At 35.3% G+C, this 17,947-nt stretch overlaps 1 protein-coding gene and 1 long non-coding RNA gene across 22 annotated transcripts in view; one reads left to right on the top strand and one right to left on the bottom strand.

Moving 5' to 3' along the window:
• PARD3 (par-3 family cell polarity regulator) overlaps nt 1-17,947 on the top strand; it is a 710,070-nt gene that overhangs the window by 560,525 nt on the left and 131,598 nt on the right. The window lies entirely within an intron of this gene.
• LOC141492640 (uncharacterized) lies at nt 8,708-16,488 on the bottom strand. The gene is made up of 3 exons (XR_012470008.1): nt 16,406-16,488; nt 14,702-14,812; nt 8,708-9,007 (listed from the first exon to the last, which is right to left on the bottom strand). It is a non-coding gene; the product is annotated as an uncharacterized LOC141492640 (long non-coding RNA).

Here is a 17,947-nt window from a genome sequence, read left to right as displayed (position 1 = left end):
CCAAGTTCATAGCTTTTCTCCATCTCACTCTCCCAACCAGGGTCTAGCCCAGTTTGATTCTGGGTTGGGGAGACAGAGATATTGAGAGCACAAGATGCTTATATGTGTAAGAGAAAAGTCCATTGACCACACTGCCCAATATGTGGGAGATCCTTAGGTCAAGAGCAGGGCTGTGCCAAACATGTTAAAAGTTTGTTGAAGATGATGAAGAAGGAAGAGCAAAAAAAAAGATTTATTGGAACTTTAAGATTTACTAGTAGATATTAATCTATTGGGCATTCCCTTCCTGTGAACTCTAAAAAAAAATCATTGTTGCTAGAAAAATCAAACATATTAATGTTCTAAAATAAAAGAACTAAAACCTTCCAAGAAAGATTTGTTGAACTTTATTCAACAGAAATAATAAATCATTCTAGCTGACACTGACCAGATTTCTCTAGAGTTCCTTTGTAGCTTTTTTTGATATACATACAAAAAGATACAATGATTTGATGGCTCTTGAACGGAATGACAGATATCTGCAACAGTCTTAATAAAATAGCCTATCTAAGGAAAAACCTGGAGAGTCTCAGGCTACATCAGCTGTGACACCATCCCAACTCAATTTTTATTATTTCCTCTCAGTCATTCTACACTGTTCAGCTTCAGGTTTGTATCGCCTATCATGGATCACAAATATATATCCTTTCTTTTGGAACTCTGTCCTTCTCGCTCCCTATTATTGTACCGGAGTCACTTTTTTTTTAAATTTACAACAAATAATCATAACTAGTGCTTCCCTCATCCCCCCCCTTTCCTTCCCTTATCTTCCTTTCCCCTTCACTTTTATTCCCTCCCTCCCTCCCTCCCTTCCTTCCTTCCTTCCTTCCTTCCTTCCTTCCTTCCTTCCTTCCTTCCTTCCTTCCTTCCTTCCTTCCGTGGGAATAGATCCCAAGATTCCATATTATTCTGCCCCACTTTTCAATGGGGTCATTGTAGTCAGTAAGAACACATTCTTGATAATGTTTAAAGATCCTTAGTCTTGAAGGAGATTCCTGCTTTTTGTGGCACAAACCAAATATTTCAAACTTTTAAAGAAACTTGAGATGGGAAGAAACTTGCCCTAGCATTAATTTTAATCTCTGTGATAAAGGAAAATCCTCAACTCATTGTCACTAAGTTGTGTAAACTAAATGTTTAGGTAGTTTTCTATGATATTACTTTCCTTTCCCAAGGAGATTTCCCCATTAAGTTGGTTTAGATGGCTGATTCCTTAGATAAATTTAAGGTAATTTTTACTATAGTTACAACTGTTAATTGATGAAGTTTTATCTGCCATCCAATTATAGGACTAGAAGGGACCTAAAATGCCCATCTAATGATCATTTCTTTAAATAAGGCTATATTTAAACCATTCCAGAAACATGAAAATCTTTTTTGTCTTAAACATCAGCAAGAAGATACTCCACTTTTTTTTTTAAGTCTCATTGATGTCTGGAGTGATCAAACAGTAAAGGGGAAAAGATAAATCAATGAGAAATGGTGATATGAGGGGAAAATGTCTTAGATCATGAGAAAGAAAGCAATTTCCAACCCTTTAGTAGCTATATGACCAAAAGTAAATTACTTAGCATGTCAACATGTCAGTCAGAAAGTGTTTATTAAGTGCTTATTGTGGTCAGGCCCTATGGTCAAGCTAAATCTGGGGATAAAACAGAAGCAAAAGCTAGTCTTTGTTCCTCAGTTTCCTAATCTATAAAATGGGAATTATAAATAGTACATAGCTCAAAGATATGTAGTGTGTCTCTAATAATATCTGAAAACTATTTGCAAATCTTAAAGGGCTATATAAATGTAGGCTAAAGACAAAAGAAAGCTGAAACAGGGCAAAATAACAATCCAGTCCACTCCCAGAAAGGGAAGGGATGTTAGATGAGTCTTGCTACTTGTCATTAGTACCAGTCTAGTCTCTTCCCCCCGTCCAATCTGAAACCCAGATGGGAGTCAGGTAGGCTCTCTCCACATTCTCTTTCCTTCTTCTACCAGCAGGTGGATCTCTACCTCTCCTTATTGTTCTGGTGGCTATGTCTGAAAGTGAATGTTGGTTTCCTTTTATTTTCATCTGCAGGGGATAGTATCATTTTTTCTTAGACCAGTAGCTTATATGGGGGAAAGAGTGGTTGAGGTCTAAATTGCATAATAATGATAATAATTCAATTTTATATATCATTTTTAAGGTTTTCAAAGTTCTTTTGTCACAACAGCCTTGTTAGGGATCACTAAGATCCTTTTCAATTCCCAGTAATTTATACCTCTATTTTATAAATTGAAGCAAATAGCACTAGTGTTATTTAATCTTTTATGCAAATGGAGAAATTGTTGAGACCCAGGAAAGTTAGAGATCACATATTAAAATGGAAAAGGAATGGGGTTCATAGTCAGAAATATTGAGTTTGTAAAAAAAAGTATTGGGGCTTGCAGTCAGAAAATTGGGGAAATAGACTCAAACCAGACTCAAACTCTGGCAAATTCCTTCCATTTCCTTAAGCTTAAATTTCTTTCTAATTATAAAATGTGGAGATACTCATCTTTATAGTGCCCCACCTCACAAGGTTGTTAAGAAGTTTATAGCCAAAAAACCCCATGTAAATATGTATTTGCCATTGTCATCTCTATTAATTGGCCTACCCTTTACCATGGATCAACTGGAAACAGACACGGTCATACCTGTCCATTAGGAAGACTATTTTTGGCAGAGTCTGAGTCCCTATGACTCTGAATCTTTGCCCTTTCCTACCATAATACATTCATATTTTTTAAAAAAGAAATTTCTCCTTGTGTATAGATTGACCACATAGTAAAATTTCTTTTGGTAGTATTTCTTACTTGAGATTTAAAAAAAAAGGAAAATACATAAAAATTTTCAGTAGTCCATGTTCTGTTTATGATGAGCCAGGTGTAAACACACTGTGAAAAAAAAAGTATTCTTTATTCTGAAAGTTGCAAATGGATTTTAAAGGTGGGAATCTACTTTTTGGTTACTTCTGAAGATGAAAGTGCTCAATTTTCACAACACATTAAAAAAAGGGGACTGTCAGAAGTTTTGAATTTAAAAAATGCATTATGTCGCTTCCCATCATCTCTGTAGCTCCCCTGTGGATGAAAATTTTAATCAGCTGTTTTTGTACTTTAAAGATTTTTCATTTGATTTACAACTTGTAGGAGTGGAGTTTCTGTGAGTAATCACAGAGAATGCCATAAAGAGGACAAAGAGAAGGTGAAACACAGCGTTAATAATTTAGTTTCAATAACCTTAAAAGGTTTACTGTTCACTTTTAACCTTGTAGCCCAAAAAGCAAGCTACTGCCGTGAATCATAAAAATGTTTCTTTTAATTTGCAAGTCATTTATCTATGTCCAGTTACAAGGGGCCTGATGCATTTGTTAAGTCCAAAGGTTGGAACACTTCAGCAGCTGGGCAGTTGGAAGTTGCCCATCTAAGAGGTTTGCTTTCCTTTGGGGTCAGAAAAATTCTAGAGCTTTAAGCTCAACAGAAGTAATCGCTCTTAAATTTATGGGACACAGTAATGTCAATTTAAAAATTTCATAAAAAAATAGACAAAGCTAGTTCTGACCAAATCAAGCAACTCATACTGGCATTTCACCTAGGGATTTCTGGTGAGAACAACCTCACAAAGGTTTGCAGATAATATTTAAAACCTCTTGTCAAAACTAGGGGGCAGGCTGGGGTCATGATTGGGGAAGAATTTTAAAACACCTGCAAACTAGGGTTTTGACATCTCAGGAGGCCTGCTAAATTAACAGAGAGAATTTTTTTTTAACCCAGATCTCATTACCAGCCCTATTAAAACAATCCCTTTTGAATATTATGCTTCTCCATTGCATAGGAAATCACCAGGTGCATAAAGATGTGCTTTGTCTCCCAGGTAGGTAAGGGATGCATACTCAGCTCAAGTGAAGGATCCTAGAGTCTGTTTCATAAGTTTTGTGCCTTATCATTAAATAAATAAAGTACAGAAGAATCTGAGTTTCTTTTCCTAGAAGCTTTATTCCATATCACATCCCCCCCCCCCCCCTTCCTCTTAGAGCATGTTCACAGAGCAGAATGAAGTGGTGGCTAAGGATTCAGTCTTAAAACCTGGAAGATGCTGACTGTGTGACCTTGAACAAGTTATTTAACCTCTCAGTTTTCTAGGTAACTCACACAGCTAGGTGGCACAGTGGAATCAGGAAAACTCATCTTCTTGAATTTCAGTGAAGCACTTACTAGATATATGACCCTGGGCAAGTCACTTAAATTTTTTTACCTCAGTTTCCTCATCTGTAAAATGAGCTGAAGAAGTAATTGCTAAACTAAGTCAATGTCTTTGCCAAGAGACCCCCAGATAGGATCGTGGAGAAGCAAGAAGGAATTTATCTAACCAGGAGTTTTCTATATAATGAAATCACAGATCCCATACCTGTCCCCAGTTCATACAGAAATTGCCAGTACTAGGTTTTCTAGCTTCCACTGTCAAGCAGTCCAACATCTCTCCTTAGATTCTTTCTCAACACTTCAACCTCACCTCCTTCAGTTCCTAATGTCTCCTTTTGCCCCCAACAGAATCATAGATTTGTAGATTAATTTTGGAGAGCAAGAAAGGTGTAAGTCATGTCAAACCCAGAGAACTGGCTATTAGAGTCTATCATTTCATTTCTAATGTCTAAAATTTGCAAACAGGAAAACAGACTATCAATTCATAAAAATTCAATGACTTTTGATGTTTTTGTGTAACTGCTTAAAGCAGGATGGTTTTCTCTCTCTTTGAATGCTATGATTAATTTAAATCCATCACCATAATTCTCTTTAGAATGACTTCAGGAGTTTGGTTCATGTTGGATGGTGACACTCAAGGTACATAACCTGAAAATCCTAAATGATGTGATGAAGTTTATGAGCTTTGAGGCAGGCAACCCAAACTTTGGATTCTGTTATTAAGATCCATTTTCCAGAATGAGCTCATGCTTATGTAGGTATGCTCTCTGCATCTAGGTTTCTGCCTAATTCACGGGCTGCAAGTCATATTTGCCATGCTTGTTCTAAGGACACCCTGAGAGAAAGACCAGCCTTTTCCAGTTATTTGCCTCTTCAATCTCATTTTATGTGAATTTAAGAGTAATCCATTAGATAATACTGTCATGTTCCTTTTTCTTTAAGGACTAATTTAAAGAAAAGGTCAAAGTACATTTAAAGAGAACTCCCATGTTTTAGGAAGGCATATTCAAATCTGATATCTTTACTGTAGAGATGAGGTAAGCTGATGAGGAGAATGAAATATTGAACAGCTCAGAGTCAGGAATGAGGAAGTTTTGGGGTGGGGAGAATGGGTGTGTGCATGTGGTCGTTCTCTGTGTGTGTGTGTGTGTGTGTGTGTGTGTGTGTGTGTATTAGCCCCAGCTTTTCCTCACACTCAATCTCTGAATATGGATAACTAATTTCCTCTTTCTGTACTCAAGTTTTCTGATCTATAATTAGAAGAGCTTGGACTGGGTGACCTTCATCATCTCATATTCTCACATTCTATGACCCTGTGACCTGCTTTACAAATATTATCTCATTTTATCTTTACAACTCTGGGTTGTTATCACCATTTTATATATGACAAAACTGAGGCAGAGATTAAGTGACTTATCCAGGGTCACAAATTAAGTGTTTGAGATCAGATTTGAATTCACGTCTTTGTGACTCCAAGTCCAGTGCTCTCTGACATCTCTACCACCTAACTTCCTATTATCACTAAAATACCTGCCATTGAATTTTTCATAGTAGAAGTTGTCAACCTGTCAAATCTAGCCCTCTTTTTTTAAGACAATAGAACAAAAGTAGAACTTGTAGAGTTCTGAATTAAAACTCTTTTTATAATAAAATCCAGATGCCTGTCAGGAAAGCAAAGAAACCAAGACCATCACTTCTTGAGCCCTTAGTCTTATCCATAATTTGATTGGACATTTTGTCACCTGAAAACCTTTATTTCCATGTGATTTGTAGCTAGATGTCAGAGCAAGCTATTAGGCATAATTCCAAAGTTTGTTTTTACTATTTAGTTTTCTTATTAGTAAAATGAGGATCAAAATCTGTGTTCTGTGCATTTCACCTCATTATTATCAGGATCAGTTGGTGTAATGCATGTTAAAACACTTCACAAACTTTAAGTTATAGAAATGATTACTAGTTTTAAAAAATAGTTCTGTTCCATTAGACTCAAATTTGAACTCTCTCTCTCTCTCTAGTGCCCCAACTATATATATATATATATATATATATATATATATGTCCCAACTCTGAGCACATAGTTATTACTGAGAGTCCTTAGAGCTGAATCTAAGCTAGTTTTGCTGTTTTCAGTTAGTTATTCATGCTTAGAGTTACAGGGATGACCCAATTAAACCACATAAACTGACCCTTCAGTTTGTATTTGGCACTGGAGACTCATCTTCTTGAATAAGACCATTTATGGTGGGAGGAGTCCTTATTTCTTTCTTTTTAAATATTTTGATAAAAAAGTTACCATGTTTAGAAGTTGTTAATGGTAATTAGGAAACAAAACACCATCTCTTTTCTTCCTACTGGTTGGGAAGAAAATAATTTCTTGGATTATTTGATATTATATGCAAGTGATTAGTGTCACTGAATTTTCTTGTGTTCATCAGAAAATATTTATGCAGCCATATGTAAGGTACAGAAGATACCTTTATGAATACCTTTGATAATTCATATTATACAACCATTATACTATATTGTAGCCATGCATTTCAAATATATCTGATGGTCCTATATAGGACAAACAGGAGAAGACCAAGAGAGAAGATCTGTGTTTAAGCTAAACTCCACTGGTAATTTGCTGCACATCCTTGAAATAATTGGATTTAATTCCTCAAGTCTTATTCCTTTATCTCATAAATTTCTCATCAGATCTTGAAATGGAGAAAGACCTTAAGAGTTGTATCTGTTAAATCAGAATGATAGCACCTAACTTTATCTGCCTTCAGTTACCAAGCATTTACTATGGGTTAAGCACTGTGTTAAGTGTCTCATAGAGTCATTGTGAGATTCAGTTGAGATAGCAGATGGTAACTGTACTCTGAAAAATAAAGAATACTATATGACGAAGGAAGGTAGCATCACAAATATGACTAATGATTTTTGTTGCACTTTCTCCCTCTTTCTGATTGAAAAATAGTATCAGCTAAGTCCTGTCATTGTCTTCCAAATACTTAGCCCTTAGACTCTTCCAAGTGCTTCTGTTCCATACCTTCCTAATATAAGTTAAGTTTAAGAATCTATTATATAAAAACCAAGGAATCCCTATCCTCAAAGATGCTAAGGAATTGAAAGGGGCTTTTCCAAGATTGGAAAGGACTATATCCATTAAAGCCAAAATGAGAATTCAAGAATACTGAGCATACTGTATACGGTATTTTCAAACTAACTCTCCAATGTCACTCTTACACCACATTTAAGGAATGGCACTTTAATAGTGTAATCATTGGGGTTTATGTTTATTTGGAGAAGTCATTTCTTTAAGATGAATTCAAGAGACAAATATTTACTTATATTGAAGTCTTTTTTTTTTTCTGGCCGGAATATTTCCCTTAGAAGAGAAGTGGGAATTGACTTTAAAGTTTAAAGTTTATATTAGATCAGTTCATTTGCACCAATGTAATTTAGTATGAAGTGTAATTGGCTGTAGTGTTAAGCTCCATGTCTTCAGCCAAGGAAATCACCATTATAGCCTTCACATGTAAGGGAACTCCAAAGTGCCTTGTTTACATTGCTGCCATTTATAAAACATTTAAAGCGGCCATTCTGCTGAATAAACATTAGAGAGCCTGAAGGATAAGCATATCACTTAAACTTCTTAAGACTAAACTTTCCAAACCATTTCCTGCCAGAGGGACCCAACAGTAAAATTGCAAACTGTGTTCCAAGATGAGATAGGCAGAATTAGATTAAGCAGCTTACTGTTGACATGTCTATTGATCTGGGTTCAGTGCAGTTTCCTGTCTCTGCTAGCAGTCAGATTGTTGTATACAATAACACAGTGGCCTGGTTTATGTGAAATTGGGGACTCCAAGCATCAATTACTCCAGGAAGGCAGTGGCACTAGGAGATAAGGTTAAGCTGCTTGCAGTGTTTAAGTCTGCTAAAACCCAAGCAACATATTTGCTGTCTAAAATGTTGCTTATAAATTTGACAGTGTTCCATTTATAAGTTTCCCAAAGCGATCATCCAGTGTTATTCTCTGAAGGTAGCAGTTCCACTAGCATAAATATCCATTGTTAGTATTCTATCTCTCCCCCTTTTTTCCCCTTGTTAAATTTCATGCATGTTTCTTGAATATCTATATGAAGACATTGAACTAGGAAGGAGAGTAGCAGAAACATTGTGGAAGCCACCTTTGGTCATACTCCACGAGTTGTCATTCAGATCTGTGATTGCTGGTTCATAAGGAAATGGTACATTATCTTGTAATCTCAGTATGGTGACGCTGTTGGCATTTTTTCAAGGGATAGAGGAATAGCTTTTCCTCCTAGGTCTTAATGTGACTACATTCAAAACATTTGCTCATTTCATTTTACACCATTTGTCCATGTTCTTTTTTTAACCCTTTGATTTGACTAGAAATGCTGAATTGAAAGAAATTTAGCATTGATCTGGAAACTAGTCATTGCTTAATAAAGGTTTATTTAATCATAGGGGACTAACTTTTGGTTGATTTGTTCTGAGCACTTGTGAAGTACATCTGAATCAAGTGTTTATTTGTACTTCATGGAAGAGACCAGAAAAAGGGTTATTATGCATTGTTGATGCTGTTATCTTGATAGTTCCTTCTTGGTGGTCACCTCAGATCTGTAGACTGAAGTTACTCTTGTCTAAACTTAATGTTTCAAATGCATCTCCTCATTGTGGTAGAGATGTTTTCTTGACCAGTGTTCAAGCCAGGTAAGGGTACATTAGTATAGTGAATCTGATAAAAAAAAAAAAGACTCAGAATTGGCATGTCTATTTGCCCTTTGTAACATTTTATAGACTTTTCAATACATGTTTAACTGAGGAATATCTCCTTTACTTTTATTACAGGTAGAAATGGATTTTCAAGTAAAACTTGAACAACTTCCCCAAATTGAGTCCAGAAGAAGAAATTTGACAAATCCTGGCCATAGCCTAATAATTTAATAATAATTTCCAGGTTGACCTCACATAATTAGTATTATCACTGATAAAATTTTGCATCATTTGCAGCATTCTTTTTCATTTTTTTACCTTCCAAATATGATGTAAAATGAATGTGCTTAAAATGTACTTTAGTATTTTATTGGCAAAGTTTTAGTTTTTATCTTTTAATGAGATTTTAATTGGTTTTATTGCTGGATTTATGCTCAGTGCTTTGAATACCAATGGCAGAGAGGCACCCAATAAATTAAATGGATAATTACTCTTAATACTAATATTAAAACCACCCAGACAAAAAGGTTCTGATAGGGTCTGCCCCCCCCCCCCCCCCGCCCCAGAATAAAACTATATACAATTAAGGTTTCTCATAGTTCACAGAATTTTCCAGAGTGCTGAAAAGAAGTATGATATTTTTGGACTTATTTCCTGGCCTGCTAGTCTCAGAATGACAAATTTTCCCTCCTCCTAACTTATAAACTTATTCCTCCCTCCTTGTCTATACCTCTTTTTTTTTTCTGTTATCATTTTCTAGCTTCACTACAGACTTCTTGAGGACAGATAGCATTTGTATACATATTTCTTCAGTTCCAATTCCCGTATCACCAATACTACCACTCATTTATATTTGCATTTCTTCAGTTCCTATTCCAGTTCTTTGGATAGAGGAATTGTTTAATTTTTTTTCAGTTTGATGAAGAAGCAGATTATATTTATGTGGATTTCAATAAGCAGTAAAGCGGTATGTTATAGCAAGAACTCAGAATTTTTTCAATCATGAAATTATTATTACATTGTTAATTCAGATTGAATTAGAGCCTTAGGAAATCACCCAAAGTTAGTATTGCTAGAAACTCAGAGTATTATTTTAATTAAGAAATTATTATTGCATTGTTAATTCAGTCTGGATTAACAATGTAATAACAATTTCTTAATTAAAATAATACTCTGAGCTCTTATCAGTATTATATTATTAACTGAAATTAAGATAGGTTTAACTTACATTTAGATTAACATAGGAAGTTGGTTTTGCTTTCTCCTTGAAAATTAAAAGAATGAATAATGAATCAGGAAAAAGATAATGAGTAATGGCCACTCATTTAAAATATAAACTGATTCAAAAGAGTTAGTAGTCAAGATAGGATTTACATGATTCTAAGACCCTTTCTATATATTCTCAAAACTCCGATTGGTCATCAGCAAAAATCATTTCTCTTATTTTGCAGAAGATGAAACAGAGACACAGAGATGTTAATTAAGTACAGTTTTGTGGAGTGCAGAGCTAGGACTCAAACTCAGATTGTCTGAAGCATATCTATTGCTGTCTTTTATTTTAAAGAATTTCTGTGATACTTTCAGTTTTTCTCTTCTGTGGTCATAACTGAAAAACTATCTCCTCATTTCCACAATCATCAAAAGCTTTCCTTTATAGCAAGAAAAAAAATTAAGAAAAGCCAACAAATTGTAATTTACAGTGTAACAAATCCATATTCCTCCACTATTTAATTCTGTCCTAGGTAACTAAAGGTGGTCATTCAATGTTTTTGTCATGTCATAACATGTTTCTTTTTTCTTGAATGATAAAATTTGGGGTGCCATGATATTCAGAAACATTTCAAAAGTTGTTCAACTTGACTAGCATAATCTTAAGGAACACCAAAAACCCAGCGATTTAGATTTGGATGAAATTATAGAAACTATTTGGGTTCATTGGTACATAAAGCATTTTTCCTACAACATCCTCAGTTCATCTTCAATACAGTCTTCATTTTACTTAGCTTCACCTCCACTTTACAATGAGCACTGGAATAGGAAAAGTGAAAGAACATCATTGAAGTCAGTCCCTGGAAATATCAGGTGCTCTATTGGATCATCTTCTAGAGAATGGATTTTAAAAGAAACTGTCTTAGACATACTGGCATAGACAGATACAAGTAGATAATAAAGTAAGTAGAGCATATAAAGAAAATAATGTTTAACAAAAAATGAAATAAATCAAGTTAAACACTTTTATTCTATCTAGGAGGTAAAGGTGATGCAAGTACAAGATACATCTTTTAAGATAGATGTTAGGCAAACCTCATTTTTTTTTTTTTAGTTTTGCAAGGTAATGGGGTTAAGTGACTTGCCCAAGGCCACACAGCTAGCTAATTATTAGGTATCTGAGGTCAAATTTGAACTCAGGTCCTCCTGACTCCAGGGCCGGTGCTCTATCCACTGTGCCACCTAGCTGCCCCACAAACTTCATTTTCAATAGGTTATAAAGAGGCTCATGGATGATAGTAGCCATGTATTTCTTTTAAGAAAAGGATTGTCTTTAATAACAATAGTAATTAAACAATGCCCTGGTATTTTGAAGAAGTCTCCGAGGATAATAAATTGTCCCATTTTGCCTAATAGATTCAGGAATAAAATCTCATCTCTCATAGAAATTAGTCTGGAACAAAGCAGTGCTCCCTTTCCAATTTTAAACATGTTCAACCTGAGGACTTTGAGTGACTTTTGAAAGGAGGCAGAAGGAAGAAATGGGAGTTGCCTGGTGTCTTGATTAATTGTAGCATATTTAGATTGAGTAGCCACATTTTTTAAATGTCTTTGAAGGTGAATGACCCATTGAGTAAGTAATTTGATCTAAGATAGGTTCTGCAGGTGGACAATTGAGCCTATAATTGAGTAGGAGAAAGATCATAAAGTCATGGATCTAGAGCTGGAAAGGACCTTAAAGGTCATTCTAGTCCAGCCCCCTAAATTTACAGATAAAGAAACTGAATCTAAAAAAGTATTAAATGGGTTAATTTAAAATCACAGACTCAGCAAGTATTAGAATTTGTATTTGAATTGAATTTCTCCACTTCCAGATTGAAATAAACTGGATTATGTTTGAAAAGTTGAGTAGTACTTTCAGTGATGCCAACCTGCTCGCTCTCTCTCTCTCCCTCTCTCTCCCTCCCTCTCTCTCTCTCTCTCTCTCTCTCTCTCTCACACACACACACATACACACACACACACACATACACACACACACCTGGCAATTCATGGGGCATATCACAATCTCCCAAAGATGAGACACTGGAGAAATGCAGAGTGGGCATAGGTAGTTTGCACAATGACTTGCAAGCAAGAAATAATGTGAAAGATATCCTGTGAGAGTGCCTGTTCATTGCACACCAGCATTCAGCACAGATGCTATGCCTAGTTCTGAGAAGATGTTTAATAAATGCTTTCTGGTTATCTCCTACTATTCTCCTCCAGGAATCCTCCATGTCAACCAGACTAGAGCATATCTGACACTCTGAACTTTTGTTCCTGCCTTTTCCCCAGCTGGGAGACCTTTGCACTTGCTTTCTTTTCTCCTCCATCTATCAAAATTCCACCCATCTGTGAAGGTTCTTTACAAGCCCTACCCTTACTACTTTCACACATGGGTGTACTTCCTTCCTCTCCTTTCTTAAAGTGCTTACCATGAATTACCTCGGATTTTTAGTTATCTTTTTAAGTGCATACATCTCTTTACAACTAGATTATAAACTCCCTAAGGAGGGACTGGATCTTTTCTGTCTTTGCATTCTCCTCTCAGTGCATTGTAAATTGATGCTCAATAAATATTGATTGATTAAAATAGAGCTACAAACAAAAAACCCCTAGAAATATGACAAAGCTGATATAGGTTTTGAGATATCATAGCCTCTTGCCATTAGACACTGAGACCATAGTAGAAGAAAGGTGGTAGAAGAATTGGAGAAGCTTAACTAATGGACATAAGGATAGCTAAAGTACAAAGAAGCAAAAGGAGAAGGCTTGGGATGTATACATAAGAAGGTTATTGTGGACCTTTACAAAAGCAGTTGCACTGCAAGTTTAGGCAGAATAGATGAATTAGTAGTTAAAGAGAAGAGTTGGAGAAGCACAGAATGTAGCAATGAATGTAGGTGGCATTCTATAGGGTCATTCATTCATTTAATGTGCATTTACCAAGAACCTACTTTATACAAGTCATCATGGGAAATAGGAGAAATAAAACATAGTCCCTACTCTCCCCCCCTTTTTTTTGCATGGAAGAGGTGCTGAATAGATGCTTGTTGAATTGTTCTGAAAGAGAGTCTGTAAAAATTCAAATAAGGTGACAGATACCGGTGCATACTTAAATACAAAAGAGGAAAATCTGAAAAAAAGATTAATTATAAAGGGGTGGCAGGAGGACCAGTCTTGTTGAAATGAATCTAAATCAAAATTTACCCATTTCCTTTTCCAATAGGTATAAGAAGCTTGTCCGGGGGCACAGGCAATATTCCAGTATGATTTTTTTAAAATTTGATTTCCAATCAGGGAAGTTACAAAATTTTTGGTATAGTTTGGGAAAACCTATCCCATTCTTTACTTTTTAAAAAAATGAATTAATCATTTTTATTTCTTGAGTGAAGTTACACAGTAAACTTACAATTTTTCTTTCTTTTCATATTAGGAGTTATCAAAAGGATTACTGAAAATCTAAATGGGATAAGGTAGAAATGGATTGGGAACACCCATCTGAGTTCATGATTATCTTTTATATAATATCTTAAAGAGTATATCAGGAGAAGCCTCCTCTGTTGCTTTGACCTTGGGAAAGATGGGTGGTACAGCGGTCCAAGATTCTTGGCAATAGCTGCTAAATGAGTAGTGTTGGGAATAGAAAGTAAAGGAGTCAGGAGGAAATGGTTAAAGAAAATGAGGCATCAAGGGAAATGGAAAGACAGCTGTACTCCAGTGATTTTCCAAGCACAGTTCTTCTCCCTAAGTGCCCTTTTCTCCCTGTCTGCTTTTACTCTATCCTTGGCCTCTTCTATCCTTACTTTCCTAGTCCCCAGATCCAGAGTATTTTCAAAATGTATTGGAGTTTCCCAGTTGTCCAAACACTGGTCTTAAAGGAAAAGACATTCCTCCCCCCCGCTTTCAATCTGGTCATGCTATTTTAGATACCTAGCCATAACCATCAAAGAACACATATAAATCATTCTATTGTGACCTTCTCCTGATAGAGGAGATAACAGAAGGATTCACCAGACCCTCTTCTCCTTGAATTGTGCAAAAGCAATTCTGGAAGAAATATTTATTTCTACAAGACCATTGTAAACTGAATTTTCCTATTAGAAATCAAGTAGATGAGATCATATCAGGTCACATTATTTCTAGGGAAATGAATTCAGTCTGGACCAAAGGTGGTAATGATATGGTAGATGCCTTCCATTAGGGTCACAGGACTGACTGGTGCTTAATCCTTTTTCAAATCAGAGGCATCTTCACAGGTAGCAAATTCAAAGTAACTAACATCTATCGTGTCAGTTAGGAAAGAATGAGGAATTATTTCCACTTTGGTACCATTGGGTACCTTTATTTCCTTTTCTAGTTGAATACAGAAAAGTTGAAAAGACTTGAGCTGTTTCATGCTCCAAAGTCCATCATGTTTTCAACGTAGAAAACAGCATCCTAGAAGGAAATATTTGTCTCTTACCTCCTGAATTTCATTGAATACCTTCTTCCAAAAGGTGGTCATAATGTGTGACAATCTTCATTGGAGGGGAAAAAACCCCCCAAAACAACTCTGGTCTAAGCTTTCATATATCTACAGAAGAAATCACAATTTTAGTTGAACATAGTTTTGGGGGAAAAAATTTAAACTCTACACTCCTCTATACTGTACTATACACATACATCCACATACATGTATATATACATGCATACATACAATTTACCTTTTATATTTTTTCTTTCTTATGTAATGAATTTGGAGAGAGAGAGAAAAAATTAGTTATGGTATAAATTCAGAATTAAAAAGAAAAATTTCTAAAATTTATCTGTCTAATCAGTCCTGATCTTCTAGCTTTGGAGAATTATATTTTTTAAGTATAGGAAATATTAGACCATGATTGCATTATCCTATAAATGATGCTATCTTGAATTTATACTATTTTGCCAAGCCAAAAAGATTCATTTTATTTAATATTTAGTAAAAAATTATCTACCTGTGGATCCTTGCAAATCAGATTATCAGTGGCTTTAATATCAATAAGGCTGAATTACAATAATCTATAACTGTTTCTTCCATGGAAGTTTCGATGAATATAATTGTCAATGACTTGATGAATCTTGAAAATAGTCAACTTTGGTACTTCTATTAGCTTTTCATTCATTCTACATTCCAGCTTATCACCACAACACTGTTGTGAGAGAAGCAGAAACTTTAATAGCCATCCCTTTATTCATAAAGAGAACTGAGGCATGTTAGAGATGGTTTTCCTATTTATGAAAGAGAGATGGTTTCTGAATTTCAGATTCCCAATGCTGCATTGTTCCTGCTTCTTCCAATATATTAGTAGTTCTCATTCCTCTCTAACATAGGAACCAAGAGAGCTTTTTAGACTGTTTCCAACATCATTTCTCCACTCAATACAACCCTATCCAACACAAGTACTGATTAATTCTCCTTGTCATCTTGTTCTCTTTTTGTGGCTAGTATATGTAACAACAAAAGTGTTCATGTAAGGTTAAGTAGTGTATAATTCTTGACATTCCTTCTTTTCTCTCCCTCACAACACATCAAATATTTCTGCTTAATCTAAATATTTTCCTTGATGTTCAAAGAGGAAAAATTTGCCTATATAATGAAGCTCATTCTCATTAAAACAACTAATTCATCCATATGTGGTTTATCTCTTGACCTGAGAAATTCAATATAGAGGAAAAAATGCAATGCTAAGGAACTGATGTAGAATAAGAATCTAAAGGAAAAACTTAATTACTCTTACCTCTTGTCAATTCAAATGTCAGCATTAGGCTTGTTTTATTTTCCTCAAACAATTCCCCCTGCCCTGCCCCCAGTAAAAATACTTTATGTCAGAATTTTAGTTGAAATGAATAGCTATAGCTAAATAATAGCATATTATCTCTTGCTCTGTAATGATACTGTTGAGTGGTAGACAATTATTATTTCTATAGGTTTAAAGAGCTTGGGTATTCAAAATCCAAAGCAATGTTTAGGATGCTTGCTTTATATAGAGTTTTTTAATTCCCATATTTATTGAATTCCTTGGGCTTCCTTTAGTAAAACAAACAAAAGACAGACCCTTTTTTTATGGTAGCCCCATAAATAGATATGGGAGAACTTATCCTGAACCATACAGAAACAAAACAGTTGAGGATTCTCACGAACATTGACCAATCTAGGTTTGTGCGAAGAGCTCTGATGTGGGCATTGGTAAAATCTCTCTGTGTCAATAAAGGACTGATTACTTGGTCACATAGCTGCTATTTACCACTCGGTTGCCATGGCGCAGCATTACCAGGGAACTGTTGCATCATTCATAATGCATTCCAGCTGCTGTCCTTTGCTATCTCTTTCTTTCTCCTACTTTATCCAACCACTTTCTTTCACCCCATGCAAAGAAAGACTATGATATTGACTCTAGACTTGCCTTTTCCATAAAGTATGATATAATGGAAAATATAATTTATCCAACCTGGTTGTTATTGTGAAAGACCTGTTTACAATGGCAAGAATATTCAAGATGGAATGTGGAAGGGATACTATCAGTACCATTTGATAAGAAGTCACTAATATTGCTATTCTCACATTGAATAACTGAATAAATAGTCTTCTGTAATTTGGTTCTGAGTCCTACATTAGAGCCACCTGCAGGCAATCTTGACTTACACGTCATCCTTATTGTCAATTACTTTTCTTTGCTAAAATACTTCTTCTTTAATGAATGCTATTATTTGCACTTTAGAGAGAGGCTCATTATTCTTCATTTGACTTGTGTCCATGACAGAAACTGTATTAGAAAAAAAAAGGACTTGTAGGAGGAGTAAAAAAAGAAAGAGAACCTTTTGTTTGTGCTTATGTTTCTTTGATAAATACTGTTCTGTTGAATTATAGCTTAAAGCCCCTCATTAATTAGCAGTAATACTTACAATTTTTAACACCATAGAGAATACATAAGCTTTGAAGAATTGGAAAAGTGCAATATTTGCATGATAAGCCCAGGCATATTTTGTCCAGAGAGAGCTCATTACTTTTTTCTTTCAAAGAAAGTTAGCTGACTGCCTCTCTCAAGGTAAACATTTTTATTTTTTGAAAATGAGCAGGAGTCAAAAATTTATTATTTTTTAAACTAGCAGTTTTCTAGCTTTAAAAAAACCCTCCAAATTTTGGCAGTGTAAAGAAGTCATAATATTTCTTTTGTATCTATAGACATTTTGGTTATTATTCTTAGGGTGGGAGCTAAAATGAGACTTGTTTGATAAATATTGGCAGTTGGGAGGTCTCTTAAGGTCCACTATGTTTGTCTAATTTGGGACTTGAAGAAAAAGGCAAAGATTTCCCCCAACCCTTTTCATAAGAAATGGTATTTCCATTTAACTCTTCAATGACTGCACCTTATTTATTTACGTAACTTCCTTGGCTATGGAGTTACTGAAATTCTATCTTCAATGTCACAGTCGGCTTTGACCTGTGACACACCATCTGATACAGGGAAGTCACTTGTTCTTAATGTGTCAAACTTTTCCACACACAATTGTTAATGCATTTACCAGTAACTGCCAGGTGTGGATTTTCCATTCCCCCCCCCCCCCCCCCCATGGCCTGCCATTCCATTCCATTGCAGACTATAGATCAGTTCCACTATCCCTCCCACCAAGTATGTATGAGTTTTGTGGATTGGTATCTGAGACAATATTCAAGTTAGTTTGGTTTGAG

Source organism: Macrotis lagotis, chromosome 7, assembly GCF_037893015.1.
Source record: "Macrotis lagotis isolate mMagLag1 chromosome 7, bilby.v1.9.chrom.fasta, whole genome shotgun sequence".
Taxonomy (NCBI): Eukaryota; Metazoa; Chordata; class Mammalia; order Peramelemorphia; family Peramelidae; genus Macrotis; species Macrotis lagotis.
The sequence above is the reverse complement of the archived record's forward strand: the minus strand, read 5'-3'. Positions and strand labels throughout refer to the sequence as shown.